We start from the raw sequence: 20910 nt of genomic DNA, 5'->3' as shown, positions 1-20910 counted from the left end.
CAGAAGGTGGATCTAGAGACGTGCAGGGAAGAGGAGCATGGCGGCTTTCTTCTGTGTATACTTCAAGGTCCCCACAGCTGGTGGCAGCACTGTTTCATTGGTGGTTAAATCTACCTTTTTCCTTTGGATACTTACAAATAACCAGAGTTGCAGAGTCTTAAAGATATACTGTATATATCAGGTACACTGAATTTCTAAACATACTGTGCTGAATTGTCCGAATATTACAGTGGGCGGAACTTTCTTTTGCAGCACTAGATATAATACAGGTGCTATACCAACGGATATATACTGACAGTTGAATTTAACCCTTTCTTCACAGACTGTTTCTGGTATTGGGATCAATATTTCCATTGCCCTTATCAGATTATTATATGTGCCAAATATTTTGAAAATATCTTTTAAAAACATTTACACACATCATATACGTTTTTTTTATATATATTTTATAACATCTTTTGATTCTACCATATACCTTGTCTGCAGCCGAGGTATTATTTGGTCACATTTGTAAAGCTTCTTAGCTCATAACTTTGAGTTGAATTTTCAAATATTGGTTTAGTATAGATTTTAAAATTGTGTATTATATGTCTTATATGAATTGAAATATATGAATACATTTATTATCTATATAGATATTGTATATTTAATTATATATATATTTTTTAAACCAGCATTTTAGGCGCCCACAGTTTATCTTTTTACTTACAGGTCAGTCAATGACGCCATCCTGCAGTCCTTTGATGATGCCCTAAGGTTGGTTCGGAGGTCGGGTCAATGTGCCTTGCTGGCAAAACTTGATATATAGTCTGCCTTCTGGCTGTTGCCGATTCACCCATCTTCTTTTTATCTCATGGGCTGTTTTTTCAACGGATCGTACTTTGTTGATCGTTGTTTACACATGGGGTGTTCACTTTCCTGCGCCTATTTTGAAGCTTTCAGCTCCTTCTTACATTGGGCTGTCGCCAAGGTGGCGGGGGAGGATAGAATTGCTCACTATCTGGATGATTTTTTATTGGTGGGCAGACAGGGCTCCAGGGAATGTGAGTTACTTCTGCACATCATGAGACTGTTAATGACTAAATTAGGTGTTCCCTTGGCAGAGGACAAAACTGAGGGCCCTTGTACATGTCTTACATTCTAAGGGATAGAAATTGACTCTGTAGCAGAGGAATGCAGGCTCCCAGCAGATAAAGTCCGTAAGATGCTTGAGGAAGTGAGAAGACTGACTTTGGCGTTTTTTTGCACGTTAAAAGAGCTGCAATCCCTGTTGGGTCTGCTCAACTTCGCAGGTCGAGTCATCCCTATGGGGAGAATTTTTCTAAAAAGAATGGAGCGAATGTTGTTGGGAGTGACCTCCCCTACAGCTAGAATTAAGGTTAGCAAAGACATGAAGGATGATCTCCAGGTTTGGGATCAGTTCCTTAGGGAATTCAATGGGGTTTGCATTTGCGCAGTCCATCTACCTTTTTACGGATTCTGTGGGGTCCTTCGGCTATGGAGCTTACCTAGATGGTAGGTTGAGCGCCGAGTTGTGGCCGGTCGAATGGACTGTTAAGGGTCTTACCAGGAACATGTGCTTCCTGGAGCTCTTCCCCATTCTGGTGGCATTGGAGATCTGGGGAGATTAACTTAAAAACAGTTCTGTGGTTTTTTGGATGGGCAATGAGTGTGGTCTTTGCCATCAATGGACTCTCATCTTCATCCCCAGCAGTGGTTAGATATCTTAAGATTCTGGTCTTGGGGTGCCTTAAGCGGAACATTGAGTTTCAGGCTAGGCATGTCACTGGGGTTGCTAATATTATAGCTTATGTGCTTTCCTGTTTCCAGTGGGAAAATTTTAGGAAGTTTGCTCCTAACCCTGCGACTCATGGCGTTCCCTGTCCTCCTTTCCTTTGGCAGGTGGCAATGGATGGCAGTCTCTGATTCCTCTAATGAAGGCGTCCCTGGCACCTTCCACTTATGTGAGGTATTGGGAAGAATGGGTTTTCTTCTGTGATGTTCAGGGATTTCCTTCCTGCGCAGGTGAGCAAGAAGGGTTGCTGCGATGGCTTGCAGAGCTTAGAACTAAGCAGGTGAAAAAGGGGGCGGTGACAGCGCAGTTAGCTGCGGTATCCTTTTTCTACAAATTGTTCACTCTGACAGATTCTTCCAAGACGTTTTTGGTTCGCCAAATTCTTCGGGGCTGGGGGAGGTCAGAAGTGCTGCGACCTGACGTTCGGGAACCCATAACAGCTGATCGGTTACTCCTTTTGCTTCAGGTTCTACCTGACGTATGTTCCTTGGAATATGAGGTTCAACTGTTTTCTGCTGCGTTTGCCATGGTATTTCATGGTGCCCTTCGAGTTGGGGAAGTGGTACCACAGTCTAAGATGGCGAAAGTGGGAGGTGTGTTGTCCAAAACACGTTTGATTCGCCGACAATGGGGTATTGCTATTTATTCCCAGATCCAAAGTGGATCAGGAGAGTAGGGGTGCTTGGCTGTCGCTCTCTGTGAATCAGGGTTCTGCCGTTGCCCTTACGTCCTGTTGAAGGCCTTCTCGGACGTGCGTCCAGTGGGTTTGCATAGGTTTTTAATGCACCAGGACGGTACCCCTCTTACAAGATTCCAATTCTGGAGGGTCCTGGGATGGGCTGCAGAATAGGCAGGGTTAAATCCCAATACCATAGCTCCTCACTCAATTAGGGTTGGAGATGCTACAACAGCGGTGGCATTAGGTTGGTCTCCTGACCGTATCATGGCATTGGGGAGGTTAAAATCTAGGAGCTATCAATTATATGTGAGACCCCTTTTATCCCACTGCTAGGTATTACGGTGTGTTTCTGTTGTGATGTTTTCACTGTTGTGGTATGGTCTTAACATTTTTTTCTTTTGCAGGGCCTAGCAGTGGTCCGCTCCGTGTCTGGATTGTGGGGCACTCATTCGTGCACTGGGCAGCCATCCGAGCATCTACTCGACCTGGAGGACAGCAACTGGGGTTCTTGTCATCTAGGGTGGTTATTAGGTGGTTAGGAAGGAGAGGCCTTTGCTAGGCAGATCTGCCTGGATTTCTGCGAGATGCCATGAAACGTTGGGAGAAACCCCACGTTTTGATCCTCCACTTAGGTGGAAACGATCTTGGCTCAATTCCCGGATTGGGATTTGAGTGCGGTGATGCAGTCGGACCTGTACACCTTCAAAGCTTGGATGCCTGGTGTGAGAATGGGATGGTCAAATATTATTCCCAGGTTGACATGGCGTCATATGGCCAGCCATAGGACCACTTTTCAGGTCAGAAAAAAGCTCAACAGGGACGTGAGGAAATTGATGTTTGAGCTTAGGGGCTTTGTTGTGGAGCACAAAACCATTACGGCAGCTGACCGAAGCCCCTACTGAGGCAACAGGGTACATCTTTCGGACCATGGCATGGACCTGTTTCTTGAAGACCTAAGACAGTCCCTACTCCTATTTGTGTGAGTTTGGGTGGCGGCAAGAGTGGCCCTGAATATGTGTGCGATCTTGTGGCGGGTGGACAGTGTCCGGGGGCAGGATGTGATCGAGGTAGAGTGACGGCTACTTCCAACCAGGGGTGAAGTCCTCAGATGCATGTCTGGGGTGTTCCCTGCCCATATGATTCAAAGCCGAGAACTCCTTTCCAGTATTGAGCTACGCTTTGCTTCCTCTCCTGCGCCCTGGTACTGCTCATCTTGTTAGCATGGGTTACTACGCATTAGCTAGTACCTGATTGCCGCCCCCCTGGTCCATGTTTATTCGTGCTGGTCATTTGGTTCCTGTGTTGCCACAATAAACTTGACTTACGGGTTTTATAACCAAGAAGTTATTTGTGTGTTTATTTCTATGTTAGAAATGAAGTTAAACGTTTACATTAAACTTGAGGATGTAAATAGTTAAGTTATGATAATTCTTCCCACAGAAGAGGATATGGCATTTAATCCCTTATGTGTTGCATGCCTGTGTGTTTGTGTATATATGTGTTGTGTGTATGTGTTGTGTATATGTGTTGCATGCCTGTGTGTGTGTGTAAATGTGTTGTGTGTATGTGTTGCATGCCTCTGTGTGTGTATATATGTTGCATGCCTGTGTGTGTGTATACAGGGAGTGCAGAATTATTAGGCAAGTTGTATTTTTGAGGATTAATTTTATTATTGAACAACAACCATGTTCTCAATGAACCCAAAAAACTCATTAATATCAAAGCTGAATATTTTTGGAAGTAGTTTTTAGTTTGTTTTTAGTTTTAGCTATTTTAGGGGGATATCTGTGTGTGCAGGTGACTATTACTGTGCATAATTATTAGGCAACTTAACAAAAAACAAATATATACCCATTTCAATTATTTATTTTTACCAGTGAAACCAATATAACATCTCAACATTCATAAATATACATTTCTGACATTCAAAAACAAAACAAAAACAAATCAGTGACCAATATAGCCACCTTTCTTTGCAAGGACACTCAAAAGCCTGCCATCCATGGATTCTGTCAGTGTTTTGATCTGTTCACCATCAACATTGCGTGCAGCAGCAACCACAGCCTCCCAGACACTGTTCAGAGAGGTGTACTGTTTTCCCTCCTTGTAAATCTCACATTTGATGATGGACCACAGGTTCTCAATGGGGTTCAGATCAGGTGAACAAGGAGGCCATGTCATTAGATTTTCTTCTTTTATACCCTTTCTTGCCAGCCACGCTGTGGAGTACTTGGACGCGTGTGATGGAGCATTGTCCTGCATGAAAATCATGTTTTTCTTGAAGGATGCAGACTTCTTCCTGTACCACTGCTTGAAGAAGGTGTCTTCCAGAAACTGGCAGTAGGACTGGGAGTTGAGCTTGACTCCATCCTCAACCCGAAAAGGCCCCACAAGCTCATCTTTGATGATACCAGCCCAAACCAGTACTCCACCTCCACCTTGCTGGCGTCTGAGTCGGACTGGAGCTCTCTGCCCTTTACCAATCCAGCCACGGCCCATCCATCTGGCCCATCAAGACTCACTCTCATTTCATCAGTCCATAAAACCTTAGAAAAATCAGTCTTGAGATATTTCTTGGCCCAGTCTTGACGTTTCAGCTTGTGTGTCTTGTTCAGTGGTGGTCGTCTTTCAGCCTTTCTTACCTTGGCCATGTCTCTGAGTATTGCACACCTTGTGCTTTTGGGCACTCCAGTGATGTTGCAGCTCTGAAATATGGCCAAACTGGTGGCAAGTGGCATCTTGGCAGCTGCACGCTTGACTTTTCTCAGTTCATGGGCAGTTATTTTGCGCCTTGGTTTTTCCACACGCTTCTTGCGACCCTGTTGACTATTTTGAATGAAACGCTTGATTGTTCGATGATCACGCTTCAGAAGCTTTGCAATTTTAAGAGTGCTGCATCCCTCTGCAAGATATCTCACTATTTTTGACTTTTCTGAGCCTGTCAAGTCCTTCTTTTGACCCATTTTGCCAAAGGAAAGGAAGTTGCCTAATAATTATGCACACCTGATATAGGGTGTTGATGTCATTAGACCACACCCCTTCTCATTACAGAGATGCGCATCACCTAATATGCTTAATTGGTAGTAGGCTTTCGAGCCTATACAGCTTGGAGTAAGACAACATGCATAAAGAGGATGATGTGGTCAAAATACTCATTTGCCTAATAATTCTGCACTGCCTGTATGTGTGTGTATGAGTTGCATGCCTGTGTGTGTGTGTGATGTGTATATGTGTTGTGTATGTGTGTGTGTATATGTGTGTGTATGAGTTGCATGCCTGTGTGTGTGTGTGTGTGTTGTGTATATGTGTTGTGTATGTGTGTGTGTATATGTGTTGTGTGTATGTGTTGCATTCCTGTGTGTATATATATGTGTTGTGTGTATGTGTTGCATGCCTGTATGTGAGTATATGTGTTGTGTGTATATGTGTTGTGTGTATGTGTTGCATGCCTGTGTGTGTGTATATGTGTTGTGTGTATGTGTTGCATGCCTGTATGTGTTGTGTGTATGTGTTGCATGCCTGTGTGTGTGTATATGTGTTGTGTATATGTGTTGCATGCCTGTGTGTGTGTGTGTGTGTATGTGTTGTGTATATGTGTTGTGTATATGTGTTGCATGCCTGTGTGTGTATATATGTGTTGTGTGTATGTGTTGTGTGTATGTGTTGTGTGTATGTGTTGTGTGTATGTGTTGTGTGTATGTGTTGTGTGTATGTGTTGTGTATATGTGTTACGTGTATGTGTGTGTGTATATGTGTTGTGTATATGTGTTGTGTGTGTATGTGTTGTGTGAATGTGTCGCATGCCTGTGTGTATGTGTTGTGTGTATGTGTTGTGTGTATTTGTTGTGTATATGTGTGTGTGTATGGGTTGTTTATATGTGTGTGTATGTGTTGTGTATATGTGTATGTGTATGTGTTGTGTATTTGTATATGTGGTGTGTGCATGTGTTGTGTGTATGTGTTGCATGCCTGTGTGTGTGTGTATATGTGTTGTGTATAAGACAGTGGAGGGCAGAATAGCCCGTAACAAACATAAGAATTAAGGCCCTTAGGAGTGTGCTGCTGTGAAGTGGCAACAATGTTGCATTAGTGTGGGTGGGGATTTAGTTTACCTACAAGAAGCTAGGTTACAGGCCCCAGTCCCTCTTTCCAGCTTGTCTTCACAGCTTGCAGGATCTGTCATTCTGTCTGATACCAGTCTGCTGCAGCATGGATCAATCAGCCGGGGATTGAGGAATTGGAAGAGCTTATGATTGGGGACTTTGACACCGAGGAGGATGTGGTGCCACCATCACCCCAAGACCCGGTGAGTCATGCCCCGGTCTCCTCCTCCTTATGCCCCAAGGTCTGTGTGGTCCCCCCCTTCCCAGGTCCCTCCATCTGCGGTCCCTCTGTCATGCCCCCTCCCCTTGATTCCTCTGCGGGCGTGTCTGGGGTTATTCCTCCCCTTTTGCAAATGTTGCCCCCTAATGTGTCGATAGCTGGACCTAGTGGGAGCATCTTGACCTTACCTTCGCCGTCGGTTACCCTATCCGGCAATGCGTTGTCCGCTGCTGTCGTGCTCCTCCAGTTCTTAGCGTCGGTTCCCTCGGTGGGCGTAGGAATCGGGTCTCCTCTTCCATCTCCGGCTTGTCGGTCTGCTTCTGCGGAGCGGGATCCGTCATCAACGTGGGCAGCCATGTCTGCTTCGTATGACGTCACTTCCGGTTTGGTAGTTTCCGGTGACGTCCCATCCGGTGACGTCCCATCCGGTGACGTCATTTCCGGCCCTGCCATTCGAGTAGCGTCAGGAAAGCGGGTAGCATCGTCTTCGCCTCCGGGGTGTTCAGGTAAGAGAAAAGTGCCCGGGGGGGCGAGGCCTGCGGGGGGGGCGCAGCTTGCCATAGGGGTACAGCGCTCGCGTGGGCCCAATGTGTTTGGTGCTTCAGGGGGCCAAGGCTAAGAGCCACGTGGGGACAATTTGCAGGGTGGCAAGTTTCAAGTAGGGGGCAATACTGGTGATTATGAGCAGGCCGCAGGCCTGACCGGGGACACGCCAGTTGCAATGGATAATTTAGGGACTCAGCCATTATCAAGTCAGACGGGGGCAAGAAGTGGGCCGGTAGTAATTTGCGGCCTAGTAGGAGCCATGCGGCCTCCTTGTGCAGCACTCGCATTGCATTGCGGGGTGCACGTGGGTCGCCTGCGGGCGTGGCCTCCCCGGGCGTTACTATGAGGGCTTCTGCTAAGAAACTCCGTAGCGTCATGTCCAGCTTATGGCAAGGGGTTGCAATGAGCGCAGAACAGGGCCCGGGCAGGCAGGTTCAGTTTGCTAATGCAGTGTTGGATGTGCACGTGGGCAGAGTGTCTGACAGTATGGAGTTTGCATGTGGCGCAAGGTGCGAGAGTGTTAGCCCAGGGGGGGTTGATGCCTTTGTTAATCGAACTTTATCCTCCCCCTGTGGTACTCCTCTCTCTCATTTTTCATTGTAGGATACCATGGAGTCTCAAAGTGCGTTGGTAGCCGTGCAGTCCGGTCCAATTGGTCATGGTGTGGAGGAGCAGAGCCATGAGCAGCCATCAACTTCCTCTGATCCCCTGCCAGTGCAGCACCCTCTGGGAACTGGTAAGTACATTTCTTTCATGTAATTAACAAGAGTCCATGAGCTAGTGACGTATGGGATATACATTCCTACCAGGAGGGGCAAAGTTTCCCAAACCTTAAAATGCCTATAAATACACCCCTCACCACACCCACAAATCAGTTTTACAAACTTTGCCTCCAAGGGAGGTGGTGAAGTAAGTTTGTGCTAGATTCTACGTTGATATGCGCTCCGCAGCAAGTTGGAGCCCGGTTTTCCTCTCAGCGTGCAGTGAATGTCAGAGGGATGTGAAGAGAGTATTGCCTATTGAATGCAGTGATCTCCTTCTACGGGATCTATTTCATAAGGTTCTCTGTTATCGGTCGTAGAGATTCATCTCTTACCTCCCTTTTCAGATCGACGATATACTCTTATATTTACCATTTCCTCTACTGATTCTCGTTTCAGTACTGGTTTGGCTTTCTACAAACATGTAGATGAGTGTCCTGGGGTAAGTAAGTCTTATTTTCTGTGACACTCTAAGCTATGGTTGGGCACTTTATTTATAAAGTTCTAAATATATGTATTCAAACATTTATTTGCCTTGACTCAGAACATCCGGAAGATGTCGGCGTTCCGGATGTGGCGTCATTTTTGGCGCCAAAAGCATTTAGGCGCCAAATAATGTGGGCGTCTTATTTGGCGCCAAAAAATATGGGCGTCGCTTTTGTCTCCACATTATTTCAGTCTCATTTTTCATTTGCTTCTGGTTGCTAGAAGCTTGATGTTTGGCATTTTTTTCCCATTCCTGAAACTGTCTTATAAGGAATTTGATCTATTTTGCTTTATATGTTGTTTTTTCTCTTACATATTGCAAGATGTCTCACGTTGCATCTGAGCCAGAAGATACTACAGGAAAACCACTGCCTGCTGGATCTACCAAAGCTAAGTGTATCTGCTGTAAACTTTTGGTAGCTATTCCTCCAGCTGTTGTTTGTAATAATTGTCATGACAAACTTGTTAAAGCAGATAATATTTCCTTTAGTGATGTACCATTGCCTGTTGCAGTTCCCTCAACATCTAAGGTGCAGAATGTTCCTGATAACATAAGAGATTTTGTTTCTGAATCCATAAAGAAGGCTTTGTCTGTTATTTCTCCTTCTAGTAAACGTAAAAAGTCTTTTAAATCTTCTATCTCTACAGATGAATTTTTAAATGAACACCATCATTCTGATTCTTTGGACTCTTCTGGTTCAGAGGATTCTATCTCAGAGATTGATGCTGATAAATCTTCATATTTATTTAAGATGGAATTTATTCGCTCTTTACTTAAAGAAGTACTAATTGCTTTAGAAATAGAGGATTCTAGTCCTCTTGATACTAATTCTATACGTTTGGATAAGGTTTTTAAAGCTCCTGCGGTTATTCCAGAAGTCTTTCCTGTTCCTAATGCTATTTCTGCAGTAATTTCTAAGGAATGGGATAAATTGGGTAATTCATTTACTCCTTCTAAACGTTTTAAGCAATTATATCCTGTTCCGCCTGACAGGTTAGAATTTTGGGACAAAATCCCTAAAGTTGATGGGGCTATTTCTACCCTTGCTAAACGTACTACCATTCCTACGTCAGATGGTACCTCGTTTAAGGATCCTTTAGATAGAAAAATTGAATCTTTTCTAAGAAAAGCTTATCTATGTTCAGGTAATCTTCTTAGACCTGCTATATCATTGGCTGATGTTGCTGCAGCTTCAACTTTTTGGTTGGAAACTCTAGCGCAACAAGTAACAAATCGTGATTCTCATGATATTATTATTCTTCTCCAGCATGCTAATAATTTCATCTGTGATGCCATTTTTGATATTATTAGAGTTGATGTTAGGTTTATGTCTCTGGCTATCTTAGCCAGAAGAGCTTTATGGCTTAAGACCTGGAATGCTGATATGGCTTCTAAATCAACTCTACTTTCCATTTCTTTCCAGGGAAACAAATTATTTGGTTCTCAGTTGGATTCTATTATTTCAACTGTTACTGGTGGGAAAGGAACTTTTTTACCACAGGATAAAAAGTCTAAAGGTAAAAACAGGGCTAACAATCGTTTTCGTTCCTTTCGTTTCAACAAAGAACAAAAGCCTGATCCTTCGTCCTCAGGAGCAGTTTCAGTTTGGAAACCATCTCCAGTCTGGAATAAATCCAAGCCTGCTAGAAAGGCAAAGCCTGCTTCTAAGTTCACATGAAGGTACGGCCCTCATTCCAGTTCAGCTGGTAGGGGGCAGGTTACGTTTTTTCAAAGAAATTTGGATCAATTCTGTTCACAATCTTTGGATTCAGAACATTGTTTCAGAAGGGTACAGAATTGGTTTCAAGATGAGACCTCCTGCAAAGAGATTTTTTCTTTCCCATGTCCCAGTAAATCCAGTGAAAGCTCAAGCATTTCTGAATTGTGTTTCAGATCTAGAGTTGGCTGGAGTAATTATGCCAGTTCCAGTTCCGGAACAGGGGATGGGGTTTTATTCAAATCTCTTCATTGTACCAAAGAAGGAGAATTCCTTCAGACCAGTTCTGGATCTAAAATTATTGAATCGTTATGTAAGGATACCAACGTTCAAGATGGTAACTGTAAGGACTATATTGCCTTTTGTTCAGCAAGGGAATTATATGTCCACAATAGATTTACAGGATGCATATCTGCATATTCCGATTCATCCAGATCATTATCAGTTCCTGAGATTCTCTTTTCTAGACAAGCATTACCAATTTGTGGCTCTACCGTTTGGCCTTGCTACAGCTCCAAGAATTTTCACAAAGATTCTCGGTGCCCTTCTGTCTGTAATCAGAGAACAGGGTATTGTGGTATTTCCTTATTTGGACGATATCTTGGTACTTGCTCAGTCTTTACATTTAGCAGAGTCTCATACGAATCGACTTGTGTTGTTTCTTCAAGATCATGGTTGGAGGATCAATTTACCAAAAAGTTCTTTGATTCCTCAAACAAGGGTAACCTTTCTGGGTTTCCAGATAGATTCAGTGTCCATGACTCTGTCTTTAACAGACAAGAGACGTCTAAAATTGATTACAGCCTGTCGAAACCTTCAGTCTCAATCATTCCCTTCGGTAGCCTTATGCATGGAAATTCTAGGTCTTATGACTGCTGCATCGGACGCGATCCCCTTTGCTCGTTTTCACATGCGACCTCTTCAGCTCTGTATGCTGAACCAATGGTGCAGGGATTACACGAAGATATATCAATTAATATCTTTAAAACCGATTGTTCGGCACTCTCTAACGTGGTGGACAGATCACCTTCGTTTAATTCAGGGGGCTTCTTTTGTTCTTCCGACCTGGACTGTAATTTCAACAGATGCAAGTCTCACAGGTTGGGGAGCTGTGTGGGGATCTCTGACGGCACAAGGAGTTTGGGAATCTCAGGAGGTGAGATTACCGATCAATATCTTGGAACTCCGTGCAGTTTTCAGAGCTCTTCAGTTTTGGCCTCTTCTGAAGAGAGAATCGTTCATTTGTTTTCAGACAGACAATGTCACAACTGTGGCATACATCAATCATCAAGGAGGGACTCACAGTCCTCTGGCTATGAAAGAAGTATCTCGAATTTTGGTTTGGGCAGAATCCAGCTCCTGTCTAATCTCTGCGGTTCATATCCCAGGTGTAGACAATTGGGAAGCGGATTATCTCAGTCGCCAAACGTTGCATCCGGGCGAATGGTCTCTTCACCCAGAGGTATTTCTTCAGATTGTTCAAATGTGGGGGCTCCCAGAGATAGATCTGATGGCCTCTCATCTAAACAAGAAACTTCCCAGGTATCTGTCCAGATCCCGGGATCCTCAGGCGGAGGCAGTGGATGCATTATCACTTCCTTGGAAGTATCATCCTGCCTATATCTTTCCGCCTCTAGTTCTTCTTCCAAGAGTAATCTCCAAGATTCTGAGGGAATGCTCGTTTGTTCTGCTAATAGCTCCGGCATGGCCTCACAGGTTTTGGTATGCGGATCTTGTCCGGATGGCATCTTGCCAACCATGGACTCTTCCGTTAACACCAGACCTTCTGTCACAAGGTCCTTTTTTCCATCCGGATCTGAAATCCTTAAATTTAAAGGTATGGAGATTGAACGCTTGATTCTTGGTCATAGAGGTTTCTCTGACTCCGTGATTAATACTATGTTACAGGCTCGTAAATCTGTATCTCGAGAGATATATTATAGAGTCTGGAAGACTTATATTTCTTGGTGTCTTTCTCATCATTTTTCTTGGCATTCTTTTAGAATACCGAGAATTTTACAGTTTCTTCAGGATGGTTTAGATAAGGGTTTGTCCGCAAGTTCTTTGAAAGGACAAATCTCCGCTCTTTCTGTTCTTTTTCACAGAAAGATTGCTATTCTTCCTGATATTCATTGTTTTGTACAAGCTTTGGTTCGTATAAAACCTGTCTTTAAGTCAATTTCTCCTCCTTGGAGTTTGAATTTGGTTCTGGGAGCTCTTCAAGCTCCTCCGTTTGAACCTATGCATTCATTGGACATTAAATTACTTTCTTGGAAAGTTTTGTTCCTTTTGGCCATCTCTTCTGCTAGAAGAGTTTCTGAATTATCTGCTCTTTCGTGTGAGTCTCCTTTTCTGATTTTTCATCAGGATAAGGCGGTGTTGCGAACTTCTTTTGAATTTTTACCTAAAGTTGTGAATTCCAACAACATTAGTAGAGAAATTGTGGTTCCTTCATTATGTCCTAATCCTAAGAATTCTAAGGAGAAATCATTGCATTCTTTGGATGTTGTTAGAGCTTTGAAATATTATGTTGAAGCTACGAAATCTTTCCGTAAGACTTCTAGTCTATTTGTTATCTTTTCCGGTTCTAGGAAAGGCCAGAAAGCTTCTGCCATTTCTTTGGCATCTTGGTTGAAATCTTTAATTCATCTTGCCTATGTTGAGTCGGGTAAAATTCCGCCTCAGAGAATTACAGCTCATTCTACTAGGTCAGTATCTACTTCCTGGGCGTTTAGGAATGAAGCTTCGGTTGACCAGATCTGCAAAGCAGCAACTTGGTCCTCTTTGCATACTTTTACTAAATTCTACCATTTTGATGTGTTTTCTTCTTCTGAAGCAGTTTTTGGTAGAAAAGTTCTTCAGGCAGCGGTTTCAGTTTGAATCTTCTGCTTATGTTTTTTGTTAAACTTTATTTTGGGTGTGGATTATTTTCAGCAGGAATTGGCTGTCTTTATTTTATCCCTCCCTCTCTAGTGACTCTTGTGTGGAAAGATCCACATCTTGGGTAGTCATTATCCCATACGTCACTAGCTCATGGACTCTTGTTAATTACATGAAAGAAAACATAATTTATGTAAGAACTTACCTGATAAATTCATTTCTTTCATATTAACAAGAGTCCATGAGGCCCACCCTTTTTTGTGGTGGTTATGATTTTTTTGTATAAAGCACAATTATTCCAATTCCTTATTTTATATGCTTCGCACTTTTTTTCTTATCACCCCACTTCTTGGCTATTCGTTAAACTGATTTGTGGGTGTGGTGAGGGGTGTATTTATAGGCATTTTAAGGTTTGGGAAACTTTGCCCCTCCTGGTAGGAATGTATATCCCATACGTCACTAGCTCATGGACTCTTGTTAATATGAAAGAAATGAATTTATCAGGTAAGTTCTTACATAAATTATGTTTTTGTCTTCCGGGCATAGGGGCTTTAGTTCATCTTCTGATAATTCTGGGTCTGAAAGTGATAGGTCACTGGGGTTGGAGGCCAAGGGTCAGAAGAGAATGTTTAGGATGATGAAATGGTTAATTGAGGAAAGAAAGGCCATGGGTCTTCCCCTCCCCCCTGGCTCGTCCCGCAAGGAGCCCCGTGTTCCGTTGCCGACACCTCCCGCGCCAGCGGGGGTTGCTAGCCCTGAGGCGACAACTAGACGTAAGGCTGCTATGTATAGGGACACAGATTCATGGCCCTCATTTAGCCTTCATGAGCTTCTCAAATCTAAAATGGTTAGGCGGATTCAGGAAGGTAAATATGTCCATATGTTCGAACTCTTGGCCAAAGCCTATCGCCAGAAAGAAATGGCAGAGGACGGTACGGGCCCCAAGAAGTTCAAAAGGCCTGATTCGTTTGGCGAGTGGCGTAAATGTTTTCTGGTTTACGCATTGTGCTATATCACTAAATTTCCCGATCAGGCATTGGATATTCTGAAATATCAGGATTCCATTGAAACCATTCTGATGATGCCGAGAACTCTCTAAGCCTTCTGCGTGCAGCTAAACTCCGCTTGTGTGGGCATTCACGGGCACGGCCCATCTTCCTAGCAGGGGGTTGCTTACTCTCCTAGCTAGATTGCCGCCACCTGGTATAGGTTTGCCTTGCTTCTTCCAGCCGGTTCTCTTGTTCCATAATAAACATGACCCATGGGACTTTTCTCACACTCTGTGTTTTGTGTTTATTTATAAGTTAGAAGTATATAAGTTATTATTATTATTGTTATTGTTCAGTCAGCTCTATGACTGTTATGTTATAATACAGCAACCCAGGAAGATAGGGCATTTAATTACTGATGCGTGTATATGTGTTGTATATATGTGTTGTGTATATGTGTGTGTGTATGTGTTGCATGCCTGTGTGTGTGTATCTGGTAGTGTGTGTGTGTGTGTATATGTGTTGCATGTCTGTGTGTGTATCTGGTAGTGTGTGTATATATGTGTTGTGCATATGTGTGTGTGTATGTGTTGCATGCCTGTGTGTGTGTATCTGGTAGTGTGTGTGTGTGTGTATATGTGTATATGTGTTGCATGCCTGTGTGTGTATCTGGTAGTGTGTGTGTATATGTGTTTTTGTGTATCTGGTAGTGTGTGTATATGTGTGTACTGTGTATGTGTTGCATGCCTGTGTGTGTATATGTGTTGTGTGTATGTGTTGCATGCCTGTGTGTGTATCTGGTAGTGTGTGTGTATATGTGTTTTTGTGTATCTGGTAGTGTGTGTATATGTGTGTACTGTGTATGTGTTGCATGTCTGTGTGTATGTGTTGCATGCCTGTGTGTGTGTATATGTGTGTTTGTGTTGCATGCCTGTGTGTGTGTGTATATGTGTGTATGTGTTGCATGCCTGTGTGTGTGTATATGTGTGTATGTGTTGCATGCCTGTGTGTGTGTATATGTGTGTATGTGTTGCATGCCTGTGTGTGTGTATATGTGTGTTTGTGTTGCATGCCTGTGTGTGTGTATATGTGTGTATGTGTTGCAAAATGCCTGTGTGTGTGTGTATATGTGTGTATGTGTTGCATGCCTGTGTGTGTGTGTATATGTGTGTTTGTGTTGCATGCCTGTGTGTGTGTGTATATGTGTGTATGTGTTGCATGCCTGTGTGTATGTGTTGCATGCCTGTGGTGTGTATATGTGTGCTTGTGTATCTGGTAGTGTGTGTGTATCTGGTAGTGTGTGTGTGTATATGTGTGTGTATCTGGTAGTGTATGTGTGTGTATGTGTTGCATGCCTGTGTGTGTGTATATGTGTGTATGTGTTGCATGCCTGTGTGTGTATTGTCAAGGTATTTGAAATATTATTAAATAATATATGCAAGTATGTTTGTCTTTATTTAATAAATCTGTGGATGTGCACATCAAATAATTTATTTACCTTCTAAAAGCTGAAAATGGACACTAAACCATTTGCTCCTTAATTAAAAATACAAGCTTCAGAGCATCCCTTACCCCCATACAGTTAATAAAAACATAAATGTCTAACGGCTAGATTTAGAGTTTTGTCGGTAACGACCCGCGTAGCTTACGCTGGCTTTTTTCTGGCCGCACCTTTAAAATAACTCTGGTATTGAGAGTCCACAGAATGGCTGCGTTAGGCTCCAAAAAAGGAGCGTAGAGCATATTTAACGCAACTGCAACTCTCGATACCAGAGTTGCTTACGGACGCGGCCAGCCTCAAAAACGTGCTCGTGCACGATTCCCCCATAGGAAACAATGGGTCTGTTTGAGCTGAAAAAAAACCTAACACCTGCAAAAAAGCCGCGTTCAGCTCCTAACGCAGCCCCATTGTTTGCTATGGGGAAACACTTCCTACGTCTGCACCTAACACTCTAACATGTACCCCGAGTCTAAACACCCCTAACCTTACACTTATTAACCCCTAATCTGCCGCCCCCGCTATCGCTGACCCCTGCATATTATTATTAACCCCTAATTTGCCGCTCCGTAAACCGCCACTACTTACATTATCCCTATGTACCCCTAATCTGCTGCCCCTAACACCGCCGACCCCTATATTATATTTATTAACCCCTAATCTGCCCCCCACAACGTCGCCTCCACCTGCCTACACTTATTAACCCCTAATCTGCCAACCGGACCGCGCTGCTATTATAATAAAGTTATTAACCCCTAATCCGCCTCACTCCCGCCTCAATAACCCTATAATAAATAGTATTAACCCCTAATCTGCCCTCCCTAACATCGCCGACACCTAACTTCAATTATTAACCCCTAATCTGCCGACTGGAGCTCACTGCTATTCTAATAAATGTATTAACCCCTAAAGCTAAGTCTAACCCTAACACTAACACCCCCCTAAGTTAAATATCATTTAAATCTAACAAAATTAATTAACTCTTCTTAAATAAATTATTCCTATTTCAAGCTAAATACTTACCTGTAAAATAAATCCTAATATAGCTACAATATAAATTATAATGATATTATAGCTATTTTAGGATTAATATTTATTTTACAGGTAACTTTGTATTTATTTTAACCAGGTACAAAAGCTATTAAATAGTTAAGAACTATTTAATAGCTAAAATAGTTAAAATAATTACAAATTTACCTGTAAAATAAATCCTAACCTAAGTTACAATTAAAGCTAACACTACACTATCAATAAATAAATTAAATACAATTCCTACAAATAAATACAATGAAATAAACTAACTAAAGTACAAAAAATAAAAAAGAACTAAGTTACAAAAAATAAAAAAATATTTACAAAGATTAGAAATATATTACAACAATTTTAAACTAATTACACCTACTCTAAGCCCCCTAATAAAATAACAAAGCCCCCCAAAATAAAAAAATGCCCTACCCTATTCTAAATTACTAAAGTTCAAAGCTCTTTTACCTTACCAGCCCTGAACAGGGCCCTTTGCGGGGCATGCCCCAAGAAGTTCAGCTCTTTTGCCTGTAAAAAAAAACATACAATACCCCCCCCCCAACATTACAACCCACCACCCACATACCCCTAATCTAACCCAAACCCCCTTAAATAAACCTAACACTAAGCCCCTGAAGATCTCCCTACCGTCTTCACCCAGCCGAGCCAAATTCTTCATCCAAGCGGAGCAAGAAGAGGTCCTCCATCCGGTAGAAGTCTTCATCCAAGCAGGGGAAAGGGAGAGGTCTTCCATCCGATTGAAGTCTTCATCCAAGCGGCATCTTCTATCGTCATCCATCCGGAGCGGAGCGGCAGCATCCTGAAGACCTCCGACGCGGAAACATCCATCCTGGCCGACGACTGAACGACGAATGACGGTTCCTTTAAATGACGTCATCCAAGATGGCGTCCCTCGAATTCCGATTGGCTGATAGGATTCTATCAGCCAATCGGAATTAAGGTAGGAAAATTCTGATTGGCTGATGGAGTCAGCCAATCAGAATCAAGTTCAATCCGATTGGCTGATTCGATCAGCCAATCGGATTGAACTTGATTCTGATTGGCTGATTCCATCAGCCAATCAGAATATTCCTACCTTAATTCCGATTGGCTGATAGAATCCTATCAGCCAATCGGAATTCGAGGGACGCCATCTTGGATGACATCATTTAAAGGAACCGTCATTCGTCGTTCAGTCGTCGGCCAGGATGGATGTTCCGCGTCGGAGGTCTTCAGGATGCTGCCGCTCCGCTCCGGATGGATGACGATAGAAGATGCCGCTTGGATGAAGACTTCAATCGGATGGAAGACCTCTTCTGCCCCGCTTGGATGAAGACTTCTACCGGATGGAGGACCTCTTCTTGCTCCGCTTGGATGAAGAATTTGGCTTGGCTGGGTGAAGACGACTCAAGGTAGGGAGATCTTCAGGGGCTTAGTGTTAGGTTTATTTAAGGGGGGTTTGGGTTAGATTAGGGGTATGTGGGTGGTGGGTTGTAATGTAGGGGGGGGGTATTGTATGTTTTTTTTTACAGGCAAAAGAGCTGAACTTCTTGGGGCATGCCCCGCAAAGGGCCCTGTTCAGGGCTGGTAAGGTAAAAGAGCTTTGAACTTTAGTAATTTAGAATAGGGTAGGGCATTTTTTTATTTTGGGGGGCTTTGTTATTTTATTAGGGGGCTTAGAGTAGGTGTAATTAGTTTAAAATTGTTGTAATATATTTCTAATCTTTGTAAATATTTTTTTATTTTTTGTAACTTAGTTCTTTTTTATTTTTTGTACTTTAGTTAGTTTATTTCATTGTATTTATTTGTAGGAATTGTATTTAATTTATTTATTGATAGTGTAGTGTTAGGTTTAATTGTAGATAATTATTGTTATTTTATTTAATTAATTTATTGATAGTGTAGTGTTAGCTTTAATTGTAACTTAGGTTAGGATTTATTTTACAGGTAAATTTGTAATTATTTTAACTATTTTAGCTATTAAATAGTTCTTAACTATTTAATAGCTATTGTACCTGGTTAAAATAAATACAAAGTTACCTGTAAAATAAATATTAATCCTAAAATAGCTACAATATAATTATTATTTATATTGTAGCTATATTAGGGTTTATTTTACAGGTAAGTATTTAGCTTTAAATAGAATAATTTATTTAAGAAGAGTTAATTTCGTTAGATTAAAATTATATTTAACTTAGGGGGGTGTTAGTGTTAGGGTTAGACTTAGCTTTAGGGGTTAATACATTTATTAGAATAGCGGTGAGCTCCAGTCGGCAGATTAGGGGTTAATAATTGAAGTTAGGTGTCGGCGATGTTAGGGAGGGCAGATTAGGGGTTAATACTATTTATTATAGGGTTAGTGAGGCGGATTAGGGGTTAATAACTTTATTATAGTAGCGGTGCGGTCCGCTCGGCAGATTAGGGGTTAATAAGTGTAGGCAGGGGGAGGGGACGTTGAGGGGGGCAGATTAGGGGTTAATAAATATAATATAGGGGTCGGCGGTGTTAGGGGCAGCAGATTAGGGGTACATAGCTATAATGTAGGTGGCGGCTCTTTGCGGTCGGCAGATTAGGGGTTAATTATTGTAGGTAGCTGGCTGCGACGTTGTGGGGGGCAGGTTAGGGGTTAATAAATATAATATAGGGGTCGGCGGTGTTAGGGGCAGCAGATTAGGGGTACATAAGTATAACATAGGTGGCGGTCGGCAGATTAGGGGTTAAAAAAATTTAATCAAGTGGCGGCGATGTGGGGGGACCTCGGTTTAGGGGTACATAGGTAGTTTATGGGTGTTAGTGTACTTTAGAGTACAGTAGTTAAGAGCTTTATGAACCAGCGTTAGCCCAGAAAGCTCTTAACTACTGACTTTTTTCTGCGGCTGGAGTTTTGTCGTTAGATTTCTAACGCTCACTCCAGACACGACTCTAAATACCGGAGTTAGGAAGATCCCATTGAAAAGATAGGATACGCAATTGACGTAAGGGGATCTGCGGTATGGAAAAGTCGCGGCTGAAAAGTGAGCGTTAGACCCTTTTTTGAATGACTCCAAATACCGGCGGTAGCCTAAAACCAGCGTTAGGAGCCTCTAACGCTGGTTTTCACGGCTACCGCCAAACTCCAAATCTAGGCCTAAGACTGTTGATTTAAGAGATAATGAGATGGAAATTAGCAGACTGGAATCAGGATACATGCCCATATATGGGTTTCCTCCAACCGAGATGCAGCCGATCCGTCTGTGTATATTTGAAGCTAAAAACATCTTTCAAAAGAACTGACAATTAGCACGTATTTGTTAAGTGACTCATACTATGTAACTGCTGACCACTATCTTTGCTCTAAAGCCATCTGTATTTTGTGTCTCACAGGTTTTGGACGGCAGCAACTCTGTTTGCTATAAAAAAAAACTTTGCCAAATAGCTTCAGATATGTTTGAAAGATAACAGTCTCTGAAGCTAACAGCACTGCAGGAGGGCAAAAACCAAATTGACAAACAGAGACACTTCACAGCCCTTGGATGACACAAATAGAATTAAATACATTTTGCAAAGGGAACAATGCCAGTTTTCCATGTATGTTTAAAATAATTCAAATAACCCATATATGTATATATAACATGCTTTCCTGTTTTCCAGGTGGAACTAAGAGATGACACACACAGATTTTGCTGACTTGAATGATATACTGCTGGGCGTCCAAAATACATTCATTCTGAACAAGCTGATCTACCTTTTTCTCAGTGATTGCAAAAAATTGACTTATATATTTTCTGAGATGAAACAAGGAATCCTTGGTAACTGAACTATCAATTTTGGTAACGTATATATATAAAAAGAAAGAGGGCAGTCTGCATTATACTAGTATTCAGCCTGTGTATGGTTAAACAAATCCTTGCTGCTAAATTATTTTATCTGTACAACTATAGACTGATAACTCAGAATTGGGTCTTTACGTAAATAATATATACAATTTCTGATGTTTTTAATAGAAGTGTATATTGTACTATTGTTTAAATTAGCACTGTAAATCATATTGCTGAATGTTTGTAGCTGCTATTTTAGGTCTCATTGTAATATTTTAAATGTGGCTCTGAATGAAAGATTGGTTTATTTCTATAAATATACTGACAGTATATGTGTTGTGTGTATATGTGTGTATGTGTCGCATGCCTGTGTGTGTGTATATGTGTTGTGTTTATGTGTTGTGTATATATGTTG

Source organism: Bombina bombina, chromosome 4 (genome assembly GCF_027579735.1).
Source record: "Bombina bombina isolate aBomBom1 chromosome 4, aBomBom1.pri, whole genome shotgun sequence".
Lineage (NCBI taxonomy): Eukaryota > Metazoa > Chordata > Amphibia > Anura > Bombinatoridae > Bombina > Bombina bombina.
Note: the sequence above shows the minus strand (reverse complement) of the source record.